At 36.1% G+C, this 18,899-nt stretch overlaps 1 protein-coding gene across 3 annotated transcripts in view; it reads left to right on the top strand.

The window, feature by feature from the left end:
* LOC149717588 (solute carrier organic anion transporter family member 74D-like) overlaps positions 1–18,899 on the top strand; it is a 46,632-nt gene that overhangs the window by 10,726 nt on the left and 17,007 nt on the right. Inside the window, exon 1 of one of the 3 annotated variants that reach the window (XM_089840209.1) lies at positions 9,203–9,320. The exons of the other annotated variants lie outside the window; for them this stretch is intronic. The gene's annotated coding sequence lies outside the window, so the exon portion shown is untranslated. Of the gene's footprint in view, positions 1–9,202; positions 9,321–18,899 lie in introns of those variants that run through there. 3 annotated transcript variants of the gene reach the window in all.

The raw sequence follows: 18,899 nt of genomic DNA, 5'->3' as shown, positions 1-18,899 counted from the left end.
CTAATCGATTCAAAATTGGTCTCTACAAAATTTTAATGGTTGTTTCATAAGCTATTATATCTCTTAATCGTGTTAAATAATCGTTTAATGGCCTTAATTTAAAATAATTCTATATAGTCTTAAAAGTATATTATGAGTCAACCCTTTTTAATGTCGTTCACGTTTTTAACTCCAACTCATTCTTTTTAATCACTGTTCCGACGCTGCCCTTGAATGCATTTCCATTTATTATTTTTTTAATTTGCCATGAATGTAAATTTCGTAAACTTCTGTCAAGGAGAATGTTTGAAAAGGAGAAGAAGTATCACTGAGATACAGGCGCGTGTTTTTGGCTTTCGTAGGGGGGGGAAGGTCTCTCAGCTCTAACGCGCAGGCGCGCTGCCGCAGGAGTCTGGGGGGTGGAGTAAGGATCGTAGATCTCCGATCTGAGACAAAAACCAACTCTGCATACTCTTTTCTTTTCTTCTCCTTATCGTACGTCCTCTCTGCTGATGTCGCACTTACTTCTAAACTTATTATTTTAATCAATATTCTTTTGAGTATTGTAAAGAATTCATCTTAGGTTAGGTATAATAAATGCAGGTGTGATCTCGGAATAGATTCAATTAAGATTGATTACGTTTTGCATTAAACTCAGTCTGTGAAGGGACACTAGCGAAATATTCCCCCACCCCCCACACACAAAATGTTTCTCATCGTATTGATGTTTTTATCGCGTGCCTAACCTTTTGACCTCGAGAAACGGGAATTATTATTTTTTATACAAAGTGATTTTCACATTGTGGTGTAAATTCTAATGTATATAATTGTGTCGTTCATCTTCCTTGCTTTTGGTTAGAATACTTTTTTTATCTGACACCTTACACCGCTATATGTCAAGGTTTAGGTAATTTTTGCAAGTGTGACTGGATACTTGTCAAGATTATATCTTTTGAGCGACCTCAGATTTTATGTATTCTTGTTTAGACAATTCCAAGCCCAAACCGCTATACCTAAGAAGCTGAAATTAGCGAGAAATTACTCATAAATAGTATAGGTACTCACTAAGACACTTTTTGGGGGTTTAATATGCCGCCATCTTTTAAAATGGCCGTCCAAAAAGAACAGAACTTAACGCTACTATATTTGAATTTTGCCACCGCTTTTTATAGAATTAGTTATGGCATAATACGCAATATATTTAATAGCAATTGTGCACTATACCGTTCTTTGCCCAAAAAAAACCCCCCTCCGCCAATACAGATGTAGGGAGGGGAAAAAAGAGAGAAAAAAAAATCTAGAGTATATAATCTCCATACTTCTAATCTTCCCGGTATTTCTATTGGATAACAAGTCACGCAAATCAAGAGTTACTTCTAAGCTAGGTGTGGTTGGTTGGGTGTTAGTTTCGTGTGTTTTAAAAAAATATTTCGACTGTAGATAGTGTGCATTAAAGGGGCTAGAGACATTTGCACAACCCCGTTTCTTAACTTTAGCTGAGCTTCAGGGTTGCCAGCCCGTAATTTGTGAGAGCATCTCCTGCATGTTTGGAACTGAATGAACATTGAATCGAACAGAACTACAAGTTTTGGCACAATATACCAGGGTGAATTATAGCACAGTGCCAATGTTCTTTCTTTCAAAATACTTTCAAAAGCTGTAAGCCTATCTTTTCTTACCCTGAGAACGTATAAACTTGTTTTACGACTATTCCATATCAGGAAACCTGTTGTAAACTCGTACAATAGCGCTAATGCAGTTTCTTTCACAATTATTTCACAATAAGAACTCAAGAGGTCGTACCGAATCTTGCCTTAATCGGTTTCTATCCACTCTTTGTTTTTTTCGTGTACCCGGAGTCCACTAACCAACAAACACACACACACAAAACCGTATGGTAAAGCTAGGTTTGTTTTATATAACCGCACCTAGCAAAAATTTCCAGGGAAAGTGTATCGACCCGCTTTATAAGGTGGCATGCCTCTATAGGAGAAATTTCACTCTCACTAGCTTGCCTTTGGACAATGAAACTTGGCAGTGAGGTTAATACACTCTTATCCACTACCGGAACTAACATTCGGAGAGACAAGTGCGCTTGTTCCTTCGAGCAAGTCTTTCTTGAAGGAAAAGCCGCGCGCGTTTTTCGTAAAAGCCTAAGCGTAAGCGTAAGCGTAACTAGGTTTAACTAAATTGAAGCAATAAGCTTGAATTAGCGTCGCCGAGAAGTTTTGCGTAATATTGGTAAATATACGGCTTCTTATCTCGTTCCCTTTATATTTCTGTATTGGTTCCATTTCGGAGAACGGATTTATAGTGTGTTATTGGAACGGGGACGGCAATGAACTTTGTCGTGTCATCGGCATCTCGACAGAAAAAAAAATAGAAAATAGGAACGCGTTGCCACTCCCCTCTTTTTCATCCCCCTCCTTGGCTTAACTCTCTATTCGGATCACGCGCGTATATTTCAACTTGTCGTATGTTGTAGTGTTTGGTGAAAGCCTTCTCTAAGCCTTGGCGGGATTAGGCCTAACTAAATCTAGGCTACTGTATAACCAAAGTAACTGAATATCGTTGGGATTTTTTTTTTTTCTGTTATTGCAAAATAGTTAATGGATGGGTAGTAGATTTCTTTGTGACAAGTACATGTGTCGTTTTAAGTTGCTGGTAGGTTAGTATGGTCAATGTCTCTAGTCTATGGGTTTTTGTAAATGGTTTAATGGTTTAGGAGGTATGAGTTATGAATTCAAGTGAGACTGAACTGAACTGAAGAGTTTTAAAATTAGGCTTAGCTTTTAAATTGAAATTTGTATTGTAGAGCCAAACCTGAATTCTTTAGTATCCATCCCTTGGTCTGACAAATTTCACGTGAAAATTCAGAAATATTAAAAATCGTCTGCTCTCACGGTTAACTTCGGAATAAAAGACACGGGAATTGTTAAGCCTAACTATTAAAAACTAGTTTAACCAACCCTTTCTTTACTATATAAATTAAAAATTTTGAAACCTTTCATCTCAAACCCAAAGAGATTCTTTGCTGCTAAGTTCCAGGGGAGAATGACTTTAAAAACTTGCAACAGCTGATGAATAGAGTAGAAAAAAAAATATGAAAACTGAAATGAAAAATTCTTCAACGAAATTGAATATATAGAGGAAAGTGCGTGTTATTCCGGTTGGTTCAATTTTTTAAAAGCATGTGCTCATGCAGCTCGCTCACTTGCTCTCTGCCCCCTGTCATATTTTTTATATAACATTCTAATGTATCTTTTTGCCATCATGAAGCGGTTGCGGTTCTCTCACCCGCTCCGTCATATGATGAACCAAAGACATTAATGAGATGGACTCTCTATCTACTTTACTAAAAGAGGGAGTGTCCGATTTTTTTAACGAGGAAGCCAAGCTAGATCTAAAAGAAAAAAAGGAAGGTGAAGCGTTACACCACGGTTTACGCCCCTCTATCTACTATTAAGAATTCATTTAATTCTTACAAGAGTATTCAAAAATATTAATAATAATCGTCTTGAGATAATTTTCTGATGGAGATTAAAATATTTGAATTTTAATCAAATGTAGATTTAATATTGGTGTTGAAATATTTTGTAATCATTTACTATGATTATTTTATTGACTGCCCATAATGCATTGCGATGTAAATTTCTATGAATTGATAAATTTCTCAAGCCCCTTGAATGCATACTATCTGTTACAGTCGAAATTAAACGTTACTACCCATTTAAATGGACCACGCCTCCACTTGGTTCTGCTAAAGTACTGAATATCATGCATATATTCATGTTTAAATGACTAAATTCAGTAATTATTCATAAATTGCAGAAGAGAGTTCTTCTATCCAGTTCTGCTTTTAGTAATTCTTCCTACATGAGAAGCATCGCCATTCAAGTTCTCTTTTAATGGTACCGGATTCGACTCTCTCTCTCTCTCTCTCTCTCTCCTTATTACTCACACACTACACACTCGCTATACCACCACGAGCGGTTTCCTATAGACTATAAAAACCCTCTTTCACTTGTCCCTATTGCCAAATGCGATTAATAGCTCCTTTTCCCATAAGAAGTAGGGTCAATTGACGCGTGACCACCCGTATGGGATGGTGGTAGTAGACCCCGTGGCAGAGTCGTTGGCATCTTACGTAATCTTGAAAAAAAAAAAATAACCGAAAAAAAAAGTGAAATACCAAGACTCTAAACCACCCTAACCCCCGGTGGGGTTTTCATTTAGGCCTATAGATAATTTCCACTAAAGGGGATGGAAACTTCATCCCCCTTTCTTATAACTTTCATCATAAGTTTATAAAATATGTTCCATAAGTATGACACTACCTATAGAGAGCTTCCAAATCTTACCGCTGTTCTGGTAGCCATATTGGGTTGGTCACAGCTTCATTCCTGCTTTAAACCCACCAATATGGCCGCGTAAATTACACAGCTCCTCCTCCAACTGAAAGCTCTCTATACTTCGTAATGCTAGAGACTTACTGAGAGTTAGTTCGAGAACGACAAGCGAAAATTGACTACACTCCGTTTAGCAGTCCATCTTCAGTCCTATTTAGTCTGTACTAAGCCTTTGACAGCGCCTCATGCACCAGGCGTCGCTTTACCTCGAATCTATGAGCTACCTCATTCACTTCATGGCAAGCTCCAGTTTCTAAGTTACCAGTGAAAAACTTATGGAACATATCTTATGAACCTTCGCTTTAACTTAACTGCATGCAGTGTTGTCAGGCCTACAGTAAGCATAGCACTGATTCAAACTGATCTACTAGCCTTTTTCTATGTAATCCTCCATCCTCTTGGCATATTGGGGGAATTCTGGAACACCCCTCCCCCTTATGTATGTATAGTTACGTTTCAGTGGTAGTTTGCTCATCTTCAACATAATCCAATGCCACTATTAAATCCATAATTTTCAGTGCAAACTCCGATTGGTTTGGAGTAATTCTTCTTAGTAAAATTTCTCATAGTTTTTTTTTATTTAGAAATGGAAACCGGTGTCAGTTGAAATCAGGCAGAGAATGCCATAGATAAATAGTTACGTCTTTACGACACGCTGTAAACATTGGGTGCAACGGACTTGGTTTTAGATCAATGCCCGTTGCTTTATTTTTTTTTTTTTTTTGCTGTAGGCTCGTCCGAGAATCTTGAAGTAAAGATGGTAAAAGCTAATAGAGGTGTGGATTATTACACTCTTACCGTCTCTACTTCCTGCCTTGGGTTTTATTGGTTCTAAATTCGAATGGGATGCCATCGAAGAATTTATGGTTTCATGGCGAGATGAGTTTTTTCTTTTTTCATTTATTTAGTTTTTGTTTTTTATGTTTTACCTTCGTGGAAAAATCATAACAAGGTGCGTGGATGGGAAGGAGGGGGATGATGGATCAGGGAAGTCAGGAGGAGGAAGGAAGAAAACGGAATTTCAAATTACTTCCGTTCATTTCCTTTTCAATATATTTCGAATTGACTTTCTCAATTTTATTTTTTTTTTATTTTTTATAAGATGTCAGGTTTTTAAAGGGAGAGTGAAATGTTTTATTGAAAATAACAAAGGGTTTCTGAACGTGTAGACAAGTTAGGTTTATAGGTTTTTATTATATGATGGTTGGGAAATTTGATATTAGGATTAACAATAGGTTTTTGGGTAAAAAGAGGGACTAATCACTCTTGGGTTCATTGTATTTATTTATTTTTTATACTAAGCCTCTTCTTACCAAAGTTGGGAATTCGATGTTGGGCCTAACGATAGATTTCCTGTAAAATTAGTAAGAATTATGTTTAACAATACGTTTTCTTGTAAAATTATGAAAAATTAGGCTTAGTAATGTCTGTGAAATTTCGCAAATACAATTAATTAAAAGGCCAAACTTTAGACCTATACTTTCAATTAAATACAACCGAAATCGTACTCTTATTTTACAGGGCAAAGGTTATAAACCTTCCCCTTTATGTCATACACCCTTAACGAATTAATTAAGGTAAAATTAATAAAAACTACTTTATACTTTTAATAATAAATTAATTTACCCCATGTATATAATATAATTTTCCATCAAAATAATAACGGATTGGAATTTAATTGGACCTATCGACGTTTTATCCTCGTACTTTTAAAATAATCATATGGACTGTCAATTTGTTACAACATATTGTGACGTATTTGTGACCCAGAATTTTTGGCAGTATACTAACTCCAAGAAATCCATATCCAATTTAAGGTTGTTAACTCTATAATCCGAATATATATAAATATTTTTTTCTAAGTTCAGATTTTTAAATCAATGTTTTTGCAAAATCAAAAATTAATAATATTACTCCATACTTCCTACCCGGAAAGAAATGGTTTTTAGAATGTGAAATTTTTTGAATCTTATCTTCCTATCATATACATGGATTTACTATAGTAGGTTAGCGGGCAATAATATCTAAATCAATTCTAATGTACAGGGTGTTTCTGATAAGTCGGGCCAAGAAGTGATATCTAGTTTATTAGGGAGAAGGTATAAATTCGTCTGCACATTTCCAGCTTTATCACCAGTCCAAACGTAGGTCCGGAGTTAATCCCCGCCTCTAAATTACAATCAACATATCTCATTGGTTCTTGAAAACTCACGTCAGCGCGACGCGAATGATAAATATTACGTATTTTCCGACTGAGGAGAGTCGGGCGAAATAGCCCGGCCTCCTTTTACGTCCCCCCCCCTTGTATTTTGAAAAAGGGGACTGGGACTATGGCGCGCGAATGCTTAGGCAACTTATACCTTCTCCCTAATAAATTAGATATGACTTCTTGGTTGGGCATAAATTAAAAGCGATTTTGAGTCTAAAATGTAAGTTCTATCTTCCGGGCCACTGTTTTTCGAGTTATGATTTGAGTATTTTAGGGATGACCCCTTAATTAAACTACCATAATCTTCTAGTCTCTCGTGTTAATTAATTTTAAGGGGGTCATCCGTAAAATACTCCTCCAATCTTAACTTGAAACGGTGTCCCTTGTGGTAAAAATGTCATAGTAGTTACATTTTGGACTTAAAATCGCCCTTAATTCTTAATAGATCTTTCAGAAACACCCTGTTTAACATATGGCAAGTCTTTATATTGGTACATCCTTTTATTCTTTCTGTTTTGTCTTATCATGTGTGTGTGTAGTACTGGATTTGCGGCGAAAGTACTTTGAACCCGTCTTACTCCGTTTAATCAAATATAAATTTTTCCCACTTATCCCTAGATATTATCAGAGAAAGTGGTTCTGATTATTATTGTAATAATAGCTTGAATTTATTTCATTCTCCCATGAATTAAATGGGTACTTAACTGAGGAAGATATTTCAGAAACCGTTTTACAAGAGGAAAACTTATCTTTAACCTAGCTTCTATGATCTTGTTTTTTCCTTAGCTGCCTCCCGAACTGAATTGAACTAAACTAAACTAAACTAAACTGTACTTTAGCTTCATATAATTCTAAATAACATTAATTTATAGTCGAAACTCCGAAGAATCTGAAGTAATTTAGTTCAAAGTATTTGTTTCAATATCGACAGTAAATTCAAGCTTTATTCTTGGAAGAATTTAATAAATTCTTGATTATAATAATCATAATAAACTTGGTTATCTTACAATTGAAAGTTATGAAGAAATTTCCTAGGCATGAATTCGTCGAAGAACCTACATATTATTCATTTCCCCCTTCCAAAAGAATGTTATCATTTTCCTATATACAACTGAACACGCGATGGCCCAATAACCTTTCGAAGAGGGGTGGGGGTGGGGGTTCTTTCGCCTTTTGAGGGGATGAGCACTTCCTCTCTCTGTAGATCTCCGTATGATTTACACCTTTTAACACAAATTAAAAAGATTCTGGATTTCATTTGCCTGTATTTCAAAGTTGGTTAGTTAGTTAGTTATCTTTTTGACAAGTATCCGACCCCCAGAGAGAGAGAGAGTGTTCACCTTCTTAGTTTGAAAATCGATTATATTCCATCTGATGCTATTTTAAAACCTCTACACCGAACGCGACCGCGAACTTTGGTGGTGTAGTCTTTTTTGGTTGTCCCATCGGTGACCGCATGTTTTTATTTCCTTAGCGTTGCGCCTGTAAAAGTGTTCCAACCACTGCACTCCCGTGTTCAGGGAGAAGCCTTCCTACAGGGGCTTTCCGAATTTATTTTTTTCCTTGTATTTGTTGCGTTGGCTGTTTGTTATTGTTTATTTTTACGCAGTTATTCAATCAATGTTTATTTCAAGATAGGCCTATTATATAATATTTTATTTTATTATTATATACGTGCAATTTATGTTAATAAACTCAATTTCAATTTGGAGGATATTTCTTGAAATATTTCTCCAATATCAAATTTGATTTTAAATTAAATTGAAATAGCCTTAGTTATCCTCGTAAAATTCTTCAAATTCCATATAAAATTTGTTAGGAAATTTTTTGAACAAATGATTTTCCATCCTATACCTCGGGTGTAAACACGTGAAATTTATTTTCCTCAAAAATCAACACAGACCTAAATATGTCGGACGGTTTAAGACTTTCTTTGTGGTTAAGATAACGACAGTTAAGCCAATAATTGTTTAGACTATAATTTTCTGGATTTGCGTAATCGTTCCATATAAAAAAAAACCAAATAAAAATCTAGTAAAAAGAGGGGAGTGGATATCTTTGATCACGTGGAGTCAGCTGTGCGCTTCGCTCTCTTTTTTTGTTTTTTATTTTTTATTTTCTAGAGAGAAAGAAGCAATTTTTTTTCCCGCGAAAAATGGTGTCAGAGGCAGGATGCGCGCGCCGATGGTAGGTTTTTTAAAGAATACTCGCTACTTGCTGGCCACGCGCCTGTATGGCGCGTGTGATCGGCTTTTACGTCACAAAACGCGGAAGTACTCCCTTCTGTAATTTTCTCGACGGTCGCTGCTTTTAGAACGTAAACTAGCGTTGGGGGAAGTTATCGAACGCGCTCGCTGAGTTTATATATATTTCTCTCTCTGGTTCCTCGCTCGTTCGCTTCTCCCCTTTCGGTTCTATAGTTAAGCCTTTGCCGCGTTTTTGCGCGCGCGCCTTTTTATATTACCCGCGCTTTTGTAGTAAGTATATAATAGAAGTTTGGGAAACCGGTTCGACGGTCAAATTTTTGATTCCGAAACGCTGTACTTGTTCCACTACCAGATAAAGATCGTTTTAAAGAGTCTAGAGAGATATAAGAACTACTTTTGTTTAGGTTAGGCCTCGTGCGGTGTAATTATGCCAGGCGAAAGCGTGAGTTTATATTGCTAAAAACAGAGGAATGCTGTGTAGTCTCTTCACATTCGATTCATTTCGTAATCTTCAGGGTGAGTGAAATTATTTATGCTTCTCGTAAATCTTTCTGACCTTGTGAACTTCTAGTTCCATATTGAATAATTATCAGTTATTAGGCAGTTCGACTGTATCTCAATCAGGGATAAATATGCTCAAACGGATTAAGGGGCTGTAATTTGATGCAAATAGAGCAACTGTGACCCGGGAATTTGAAATTAAATTTCCTACTTTAGCTTAGCAGAAGGCCTATACGGGCGACCTGACCTACTGTATAGTGAAATCAGGTTTTTAAAATTAGGATACCAGGGTGAAGTATATACTTGTGGGTTGTAGACTAACTAAGTCAGTATAAACCGGAAATCTGGTGGCGTAGACTCAAATTGGATTTGAGACTAGTTAAATAATAGATATTTGTATTTAATAAATTTTTATTCCATTTGCCAAATTGCAACCTTGGAAAATACCTTATTTAAAACGCTTTCTAATGTCAAATAGGTTACTTTCAAGGCTGCAGGTTATGGGCCCCCTAATTGCTTGTTGCGCAAGCTGTAAATTTAATCTAAAAGAAGTCGTTAGTTGTACTTTTTGTGTCAAACGCTGGATGTTCCATATTACGCAAACATATTTTTTTCTTTCGAGGGGTAGGTCATTAAACAATTATTTATTTCCTATGTTTAATCATTGGTTTATCAATGCGATTTTTATCAATAATTAATAATCGCAGTTACCTACCCCTTCTAATATTCTATTTTCACCCGCTCATTTCTGATGTAACAGAAAAAAATATGCTTCAAACCTTTTTTTATTGAACTAATCTGGTGAAATGCGGGTCGCTGTGTTTTCTGTTGTGTAGTTTTGTTGGTTGGGTTAGTTTCTATAGGTTTTTATGTTCGTCTATCGTGGTTTCTCTAATGCTGGTCGCTGTAGTGATTTAGGCCATGTTTCCCTTCTCTCTCTTTCTACTAATAATGAACTCGTTTCGATATTTTTTCGGGGGGATGGGAGGGGATGTTCTTTCCATTTTAAAAACTTCAGACGCGAGTTTGGTTTTAAGTAAGTCGGTGTAAGTGTAGTGTAGTTGTGCGTAGTGGACGCCGTCGAAGAATTTTTATCCAATCTTAGTATCTCGTCGCTCAAAAATGTGTTGATTTTTTTTTTATTATTTATTTATTTATTAATTTTTGTCTTAGAGGTTTTTCAAAATAAAAACCCTTTTTCTTTCAAAGGAAATGTGGAACATTCAATTAACTCTAATTAGTATTTATATTGTTATTGTTATTTAATTAGTAACACAAATTCTGATAATTAAAAGTTTAGTTAAATGTAAATCCTTTACTTTTTGCGTAATAATTTATTTTTGTCGTTGTTGGATACGGAATTAATTATTTGGGGGTATCCGGGTACAAGACGCCATATTGTGAGCGTTACGTAACTTTAAGGCTCACAAAATGGCGGTCGTATAGATTCATTGGAGTAAAAACTGGGGATTTGAAGGTTAATTAGCTGTTAATTTACAACTTTATAGCAATTCCACTCCTTTTTATTTTTAATTATTGCGTATTTGGGGTTATAGATAACCCATTTTGTGATCGTTATAAAGAGTTTTACGCTCACAAAATGGCGCCCAGAGCCGTCATAATTGCCCCCAGACGTTTGACATTGAACCTAATGGAACTAAATTCCTTTGAAGTTTTTTAAAACATTTTAATTCTTACAAAAAGGCGACCAGAGCTGTTAATAATTGCCCCCAGACGTTTGACGTTTAATCTAATAGAACTAAACTGTTTTACAATTTTTAAAAACTTTTAAAATTCTCACAAAATGGCTACCAGAGCTGTTAATAATTGCCCGCAGACGTTTGACGTTGAATTTAATTCACCTAAAAATTCCCTTTTCATAAATGGTAAAATTATCAAAAATAAACATGTTTCAGTTAAACTTTTTTCTTTGAAACTTTTAAAAAAACTTGTTTCAAAGACGTTTTACGTGTACTCTAAAATCTTAACCCTTTTTTTATGCTGTACGATTTTAAGAAATGTAGAAATCTTGGGAAGTAGGTAGGCCTACACTCACCGAGACAAGAAATAAAAAAAAGTGGACCGCAAAAGTTTTGAACTAATTACGAAATTTTTACTCGTAACGCTAGCTTTTTCTTTTTTATATATTTCTTTCTTTTTTTTTTTTTAGTTTCAATTTTATAATTTACCGCTTTCTGATTTTCCCCCTTGTACCCTTTCACACCGGTTTAAATTTTCTCGGGTAATAGTTTTAATTGGTTTAGATAGTTAGGGTCTGACTGTCACCCCAGGGTTTATTTAACAGACAGACATCAAGGGAAATTTTTAACAAATTTTAGTTTAAAAAAAAAGGAACCAGAAAAATATAATAATATTGTAAAAAATAGAATTATGATTTTTTATTTTTATGTGGAAGTTTGCTGCTATATAGAGACTTTAGGTTTTTTTGGGGGCTTGTAGCCCTCTTACAGGGGCTTTTCAAATACATGCATTTTCCATAGAACCCCTGTAAAAATATGCAACAGAAATACACCGGTGCGTTCAAATTTCGTTTCAGAGATACTGAAATTTTCCCGCGATGAATTTTAAACTAATATCTCTTAATAAAAATATATATTATTAGTGTAATTTTAAATAGGAAAACTATAATATTATATATATATATATATTAATATATATTTTATGACTAACAAACCGGCGCAGATAAAAACGTTGTACAGCGGCGCTTTCCAAAGGAAGTGTTAAAAAAAAATAAAGAACTGATTATTTTTGGGGTCACGTAAGATAAAATGGGCGAAAACTAAACGCGTCCCACCACCACCACAACTAACCTAAGTGGTTTATAGTGTCCCCCCATCAACAAGTATTAGATTTGTCCGTTAAAGTGTGTCCGTTCTTAATGATTTCATAATAAAAAAACTTTCTTTATTTTATTTATTTTTATATTTTTTTTACGTAATTTAGTTCAATAGCAAGATAAAAAATAAGTATTTTTTTTTTCATCTATTTTTATTTCAAGGGTGGAAAACGTTTTATTTAGTTTTGCAGGTAGATAGATAAACGCTCTCTCTCTCGTATTTATTTTCACAGCTGTTGACAATATTTCAACTCAATTAAACACAGCCTCTTTTTATTTTTTTCCGTTTTGTTTGTCAGCTTTACCTGTTGATAAATTAACATTTTTCGAGTTCAAAACCATCTCCCATCAGCGTCTATATTATAAATTTCCGTATTTTTCTCTCAATTTTCGTATATTTTTTCTCTTTCACTGTAGTATCAGTCAAGGCTTAGTTTTAGATACATAAACTAATAAGTAATAAATTATATTTATCTCTCATAATTTTACGTAAAGTTTTCTTCCGTCACACGTACGGGTTAGGGTCCGCCAGATTTTATACAAGCTTGCTAAGGTTATATTTATTTATTGTTTTTAAAGGGTTAGTAATACAAATATTATTTATCCTAGCTCAGTTTTTGAAAAGACTGGTGTACAAATATTTAGTTAAGTTCAGTCAACGTTTAATAATAAAAGATTCTATGAAAATGAATAACGATAGTTTAAAGTTACACAGGGCAAGGGTAGAATATTTTCTGTTTTAATATAAGAGCGTGTAAAATGAATATTTTAAATTGAAACACTGTCCGTTTTACAATATTTAATAGGTGGGTGCAATTATAGAGTAATGGCAGTACTACGTATGCAAACGTCATATTCGTCTATCTCTTAGCTCAGTGTCATCCCCCTACTGGTCGCGTACAGTATCCCCTCTTACAAGAGTGCGCACGAGGGTCTACACCCCTCTCTACTGAAACTAGTCTATACTTGACCCCTACCATTAATTAATTAAAAAAAATCATTGTACAAAGAGATGGCAGCTTGTAGGAGAGATGGTAGCTCCTGTACCCACCTTCTTCAGTAACTAAGTCCTCCCAGCATCCTCTGCGGCGTTGTTAGGGTCGTATGGTACGAAAAAGTCTACAATGCAGCCAATGTGGGTTAAAAATAGAAGCTAATTTGTGAGAACTATCTTCTCTGTTTAAATGGTGCTACGTGGCACGGTGGCAGCACTTAACAAAGATAGGGGGCGTGTGGGAGGTATTCTAGGAGACTCTTCATCGCCGCGCATTGCCCACTAACATTTCTACTACGTGATACTATCCCTTTAGCTCGCTTTTATTTCTTTCTCTTTTTTTTTTCTCAGAACGGTGTTAAAAATGTTAATACAATAAAAAGTATCCCGCATAGATAGTTTCGGGTGAAATTTTTGAAAGGTGTATGCGGTAATTGATAATGGCAATATTATTTCCGTATTTTCTTCTTGATAAATGAAAATATTTTTTATGTATTATTATTACTACACTTGTCTGTCCTTCTCCGGATTTATTGGTGGGATATTCTCGGTATATCGTTTTACTTCTTACCTGAACTGCCCCTACCTAGGTATAGCTCAATGTCATTGACTTTATCCAAAAGGCCAAATGTCGAGTGGTATGTGTTGCAGGGGGGGGGATTGAGATTTTGGCGGCAAATTTCTCAGATTTATTTCATTTACGCTAATAGAATCGTGTCTCAAAAATTGGCGGGCCGGAAATAGGCGTAGGCTGGATTTGTACCTTTCTAAATGGATATGCCTTAACCCTTTTTTTTCGTCTGCACACGCTTTTTAACTTCATTGTAATTTGCAGTAGATTTCGGCTTTGTTTTTTTTTTGATAGGTGTAGACGTACGTTGATTATGTTAACGTGTATTATTATAGTCTGCTAATACGAACTTTCTCGTGACGTCATACCCTCCTCCTATCTCTTACCGTAGTTTTGGCGTCCATATTGGAAGTCGTCAGCTAAGGCCATACTATTTACACTGTACCAATATTGACGTCACTAGCTTCTCCGCTCTTAGTATCACTCTATTGACAGGTTTTAAGTAGATAGTTTTCACTAAAGAGGCGCTCTCTCTCTCTCTCTCAGTTTAATCTTGAGTGCAGTGTTGTCAGGCCCCTCTGTGAGTCAAGTTGGTCAAGTAATGATTCAAACTGAACTGCTAACTTTTCTCTATGCAATCTCTCGACTCAATAACTGCCTGGCAACACTGGGGGAACGGCTTGAATTAAACCCCCTTAAGTGGAAACTACGTGTTAATAGTTTTCAGACTAGGAGGATTCATATCATTTACACCAGGAGGACAAAGTGCTGTACCAAGTAGCCTGGTCTGAAAAATGTGTATACTGATCGCTTGTCGAGAAATTTGTAAATTTGGATTTTTCTCGTCTCTCTTTCGAACCACTCAATTTGTCATTAAGATTATAATCATATTTAAATTAGCCTTAATTTGAAATTCAAATTATGTTGACGTTTTTAGGGATAGGGAGCCCTATTTTTAGGCTTAACATGGAACAAATAAAAATGCATGAAAACTCCTGGTCTTTCATCAGTTGCAAATTCGAGTTAATTACCAGAGTTCTAGATTTTAAAGATAAATAAATCGCATTAAGCCTTAATTCCAAGTAAAGAGCAAAATAAAAGAAAATAGCGTGTTGTTCGCAAAGTAGTTGCCGGTGCCCATTAGCCCCATTTTCAAAGGTTTAGGGTCCTAGTAACCGAGAGCCAGCGAAACTCGGGTTGTCGATATTTCAACTGTTAAGCTTATGGCTTGTCGAATTCGCCGATTCCTAGAAAACGGAGAAAACTTTAAAAATAAACCGCACTGGTTGCTATGGGAACTCAATACTTTACCATTCACCAAGCGTCCGTCCAGACTCCAGACCTTTTAAGAAATAAAACCGTGGAACCAAAAACTAAATTCTTCTACGAAATTATTTTATTATCGGGGTAGGTACCCAAACCTGGAAAACCTGTAGGACCTGGAAAAGTCAGGGAAATAAATTGTTGAATTAAGGTTCTGGGAGAACTGAAGAAAATTTGTTGTTTATAGTAAAATTCATGGTAAACTTCTGGAAATTTGTTGATTATAGTAAAATTCAGGGGAAACTTTTGTGAATTTTGTTATTTATAGTAAAATTCAGAGGAGACTCCTGGAAATTTGTTGTTTATAGTAAAATTCAAGGGAAACTTCTGGAAATTTGTAACTTAATGTAATATTCAGGAAAAACGTCTGGGAATTTGTAGCTTATTGCAATATTCAGGGAAAACTCCTCGAAATTTGTAATTTGTAGTAAAATTCAGGGAAAAAATAACCACTCCTATAGTTATTACTCTAAAAAACCACTCTTGCAGTTATTATGTGCCCTCACACCTGGAAAATTATGGGAAACATGGCGAAAAAACCCTGGAAAAGTCCTGGAAATTGGTTTTCCAGTGGTTGTATGAAACTTGTACGGTAAATATGGACATAAAAGTATATTAGAGTGTTCTATTTGAGGTATAAAACCCCAATTTAGGTCATACTTGTTTTCCAAAAACTAAGGAGTAAGTACGCAAAGGGAAGGTGAAGAGAGAGAGAGAGAGAGAGTCAGCAGGGACTTGTTTACAACTTAGAAGAAGAAGAGGGTAAAACAGGTCAAAATGGCAGTAAAAATGCAATGGAGTTAAGTAAATTGACTAGTAATAAATCAGGGGAATTCTTGGAAGAACAGTTTGCAAATGACGCGATTGACAACTTCCTGTAACTAATGGGTATTATGAACTAGTAGAAAATCTATTTCAAAGTCATGAAATTTCGCCGCACACTTCAGTCATTGTGAGGGGTAGCTGGATAAGACCTCAACCTTACCGTCATAGCGTTCATGATCCGTTAATTTAATTAAAATTAGGTTAGGGTTAATTAAGGATAGGAAAGGTTCAATGGGGGGGGGGTCAGGTTGCTGTGTATGAACCGCGTTCGCCGTATGATCACGTGATCAGTGAATACGCGAAGCTTACGTTTTTAGTTGTGAAACAAAATTCACCAAAATCAAACTGAGAAAATACATCAAACAGTAAGCCTAACGAGTTAAATTTGAGCTTTAACAGTGTAACAGTTCATCCTCTCTTCAACAAGCTTAGTTAAATCCTTTTTAATCCAGTCTCCCACCGAGGTTCAGCTTTTTAGCAAAACTTGTCCCACTCGATCCTGTTGAGAAGGAGAAACACAAAGTAGGTTTTAAATTAATTCGAAAAGAGTACGTAATTGAGGCCTTATTATTCGTGTCGCGCGCTTTATATGTTCTCTATACCTTAGTTACGAAAAGAAGTTAGTGCATGACCGGACTGGACCGAGCAACCCTGCCGCGATGGTCCTCACGAGGTCAACGCTTCCAAACCAGGCCTTTAGGTTGCTACGTCTGTTAAAAGCTCGCCCTACTATACGAACCCTAGTGAACCCTATCTTTCTCTGCCTCTGCCGATACCGTTCAAGCCGACAGCCTCTTGTAAGAGATCTGGGTGCGCACGCGCCCAGCAAATGTCTTTACTCAAAAGAGCTTGTAGGATAGGGCAAGGCACGATTCTTATATTAAGAATTTATACAGATTTCCCAGGAATGATTGGCTCTTAAAACCTTTCTCTATTAAGGGTCGGAGCTAAGTTAACACGGACATAAAGGTGGGTTGAACGCGCGTGCGTGGACAACTGAAAGCCACCAATATGGTTGCCAAAACTGCGGTAAAACTTATAGGAGGGTGTGATGTACCATACACCAAAAATGGTCTGCGACTTCAGCCAGGGCCGTCGAGAGGGTCAGTTTCCTAGGGGCCTGTACCTTCTAGGAACCCGGGACGCTTGTCTTGAAGGGGGCCCGCAATTTGGGTAATACACCCAGGGCCCCGAAGGCCCTGACTTCATCAAAGGTCTATTTGGGGGCGACCTTATTGATATCACTTCCCTTAGCTCCCCGTTCCTTTCAAAGTACCGCGCTACTTATTTATTTCTCAATTAATTTTGAGGACGATCTTATTGACGTCACTTCCTGTAGCTCCTCCCCATTACTACTTGACACTAGGAACGGTTTGTGCCTTCCAATTGGAAAAAAAAAACTATCATCTGTACCTGTTGTGGAATGTTTTTGCAACCCTTATCTTTTTTGTTCAATATACCTCGGATACTCTTGGGTATTCATGTCTATATAAGCTTTAGGTAAGGCCTTAGTAATATTGATTTAGTTTTTTTTTTCCCCCAACCTCCTCCCTCCCACCTCCTTGTGTGTGTACATACTCTGAGAGTCTCTTTTAAGCGCTAGGGCAAACCGAAAGAGAAAATTGGGTCGCCTCGATGTACTCGCATTAATAACGGCCAAGTTTCGTCGTCTCTCTCGTCTATAAGTTGTCGAGCTGTAATGTGTATGACAAGAAAAATCCCTATCTTTTTACTGAAAAACAAGAGCACTTTTTTCTCTCTCTCTCTTCTAAAGGGCGAGTGAAATACGAGTTAATTAGGCCTAATAGTCCATAGTGATTACATCCTCACTTAAAGGGTACAATGCCCTTTGCTCTTCTATCAACTAGAGCTCCTTCTAAGGTTGCTGTTCTTGTCATATTTCAGTTTCCCTCTTGTCATATTTCAGTTTCCCTTTTAAGATGAAATCGTCGCGGGGTTTCTGCCAAAATATTTCAAGAGAAAAAGAAAACAACCCCTCCTGGTGGTTTAAAAATAGGTCTAATTTAATCTCCCCCCCCCCATCTTCTTTATATATTTTTATATATTCAGTATATTTCTTTTAACTTGTCATACTGTGTTCCATTCCCCTTCTTTAACTACGTCAATCGGTTTAGAAAATTGTATGGAAATCAAGAATAATTCATCCCAAACATAATAAATTCTCAATACCAAGATGTATACTTAGCTTTTTTTTTTTTTTTTTTCAACTTAAAAATCATAAAAATCAAGTAACTCTCCTATGTTAATAACATTGAAGATACGATATTTTTGCTATTGTGTAGAATGGCCACGTGACTATCTTCAACCCCTTCAAAACTTTTTTTTTTCTGCAATATTTTTATTTACTCCAGTTTTTCGCAATCATATTTTTTGAAGTGGAGTTTCTCAATATTATATATTCGAATCTGTTTTTCAAATGTAAAAAGTTTATTTCTTTGGTGGTGGGACTAGAAGGGATAAATTAAGATGAAAAATATATTATATATATATACATATACATATATAAGGAAATTGGGTCAACCATTAATGGGATTAATTTTTGGTTTTTCTTTCACGATGGAGACTGAGAAGATACATGGATGGGAAATGGGTTTTTTTTTCTACTGGTTGTTGTCTATGACGAAATTAGGGAAAGGAAGAGGACGTGTTGAGTCGTTTTCTGGGACGTATCTTCTGGCCGGTCTCTCTCTATTTCTTCAGGGTTTAAGTAGAATTTGTTGCTTAAGGGAAGATGGATTAGAATTAAGGGAAAATTGAATTCACAAGGGAAACCAGACTGGCAGGAATAAATACAGCTACTAGGAATTCATTGTGTACCCATTTTCCCTTTTGAGGGAAGGGCTAGACTAATCGTTATGTATGACGAATTTTACATCGAGAATAATCTATCTCGCTGTGCCTTGAGCCCACCGTGAAACTAGCCTTGCTACAAACCAATGAAATCGCAGTTAGAAAGACTCCATCAGAATTGGGAGGCGTGACGGATGGTAAGTTCTCAAGCCC

Source organism: Phalangium opilio, unplaced genomic scaffold (genome assembly GCF_054372755.1).
Source record: "Phalangium opilio isolate 3A_F unplaced genomic scaffold, DU_Popi_V2 ptg000003l_1, whole genome shotgun sequence".
Taxonomy (NCBI): domain Eukaryota; kingdom Metazoa; phylum Arthropoda; class Arachnida; order Opiliones; family Phalangiidae; genus Phalangium; species Phalangium opilio.
Note: the sequence above shows the minus strand (reverse complement) of the source record. Positions and strands in the feature narration are given on the sequence as shown.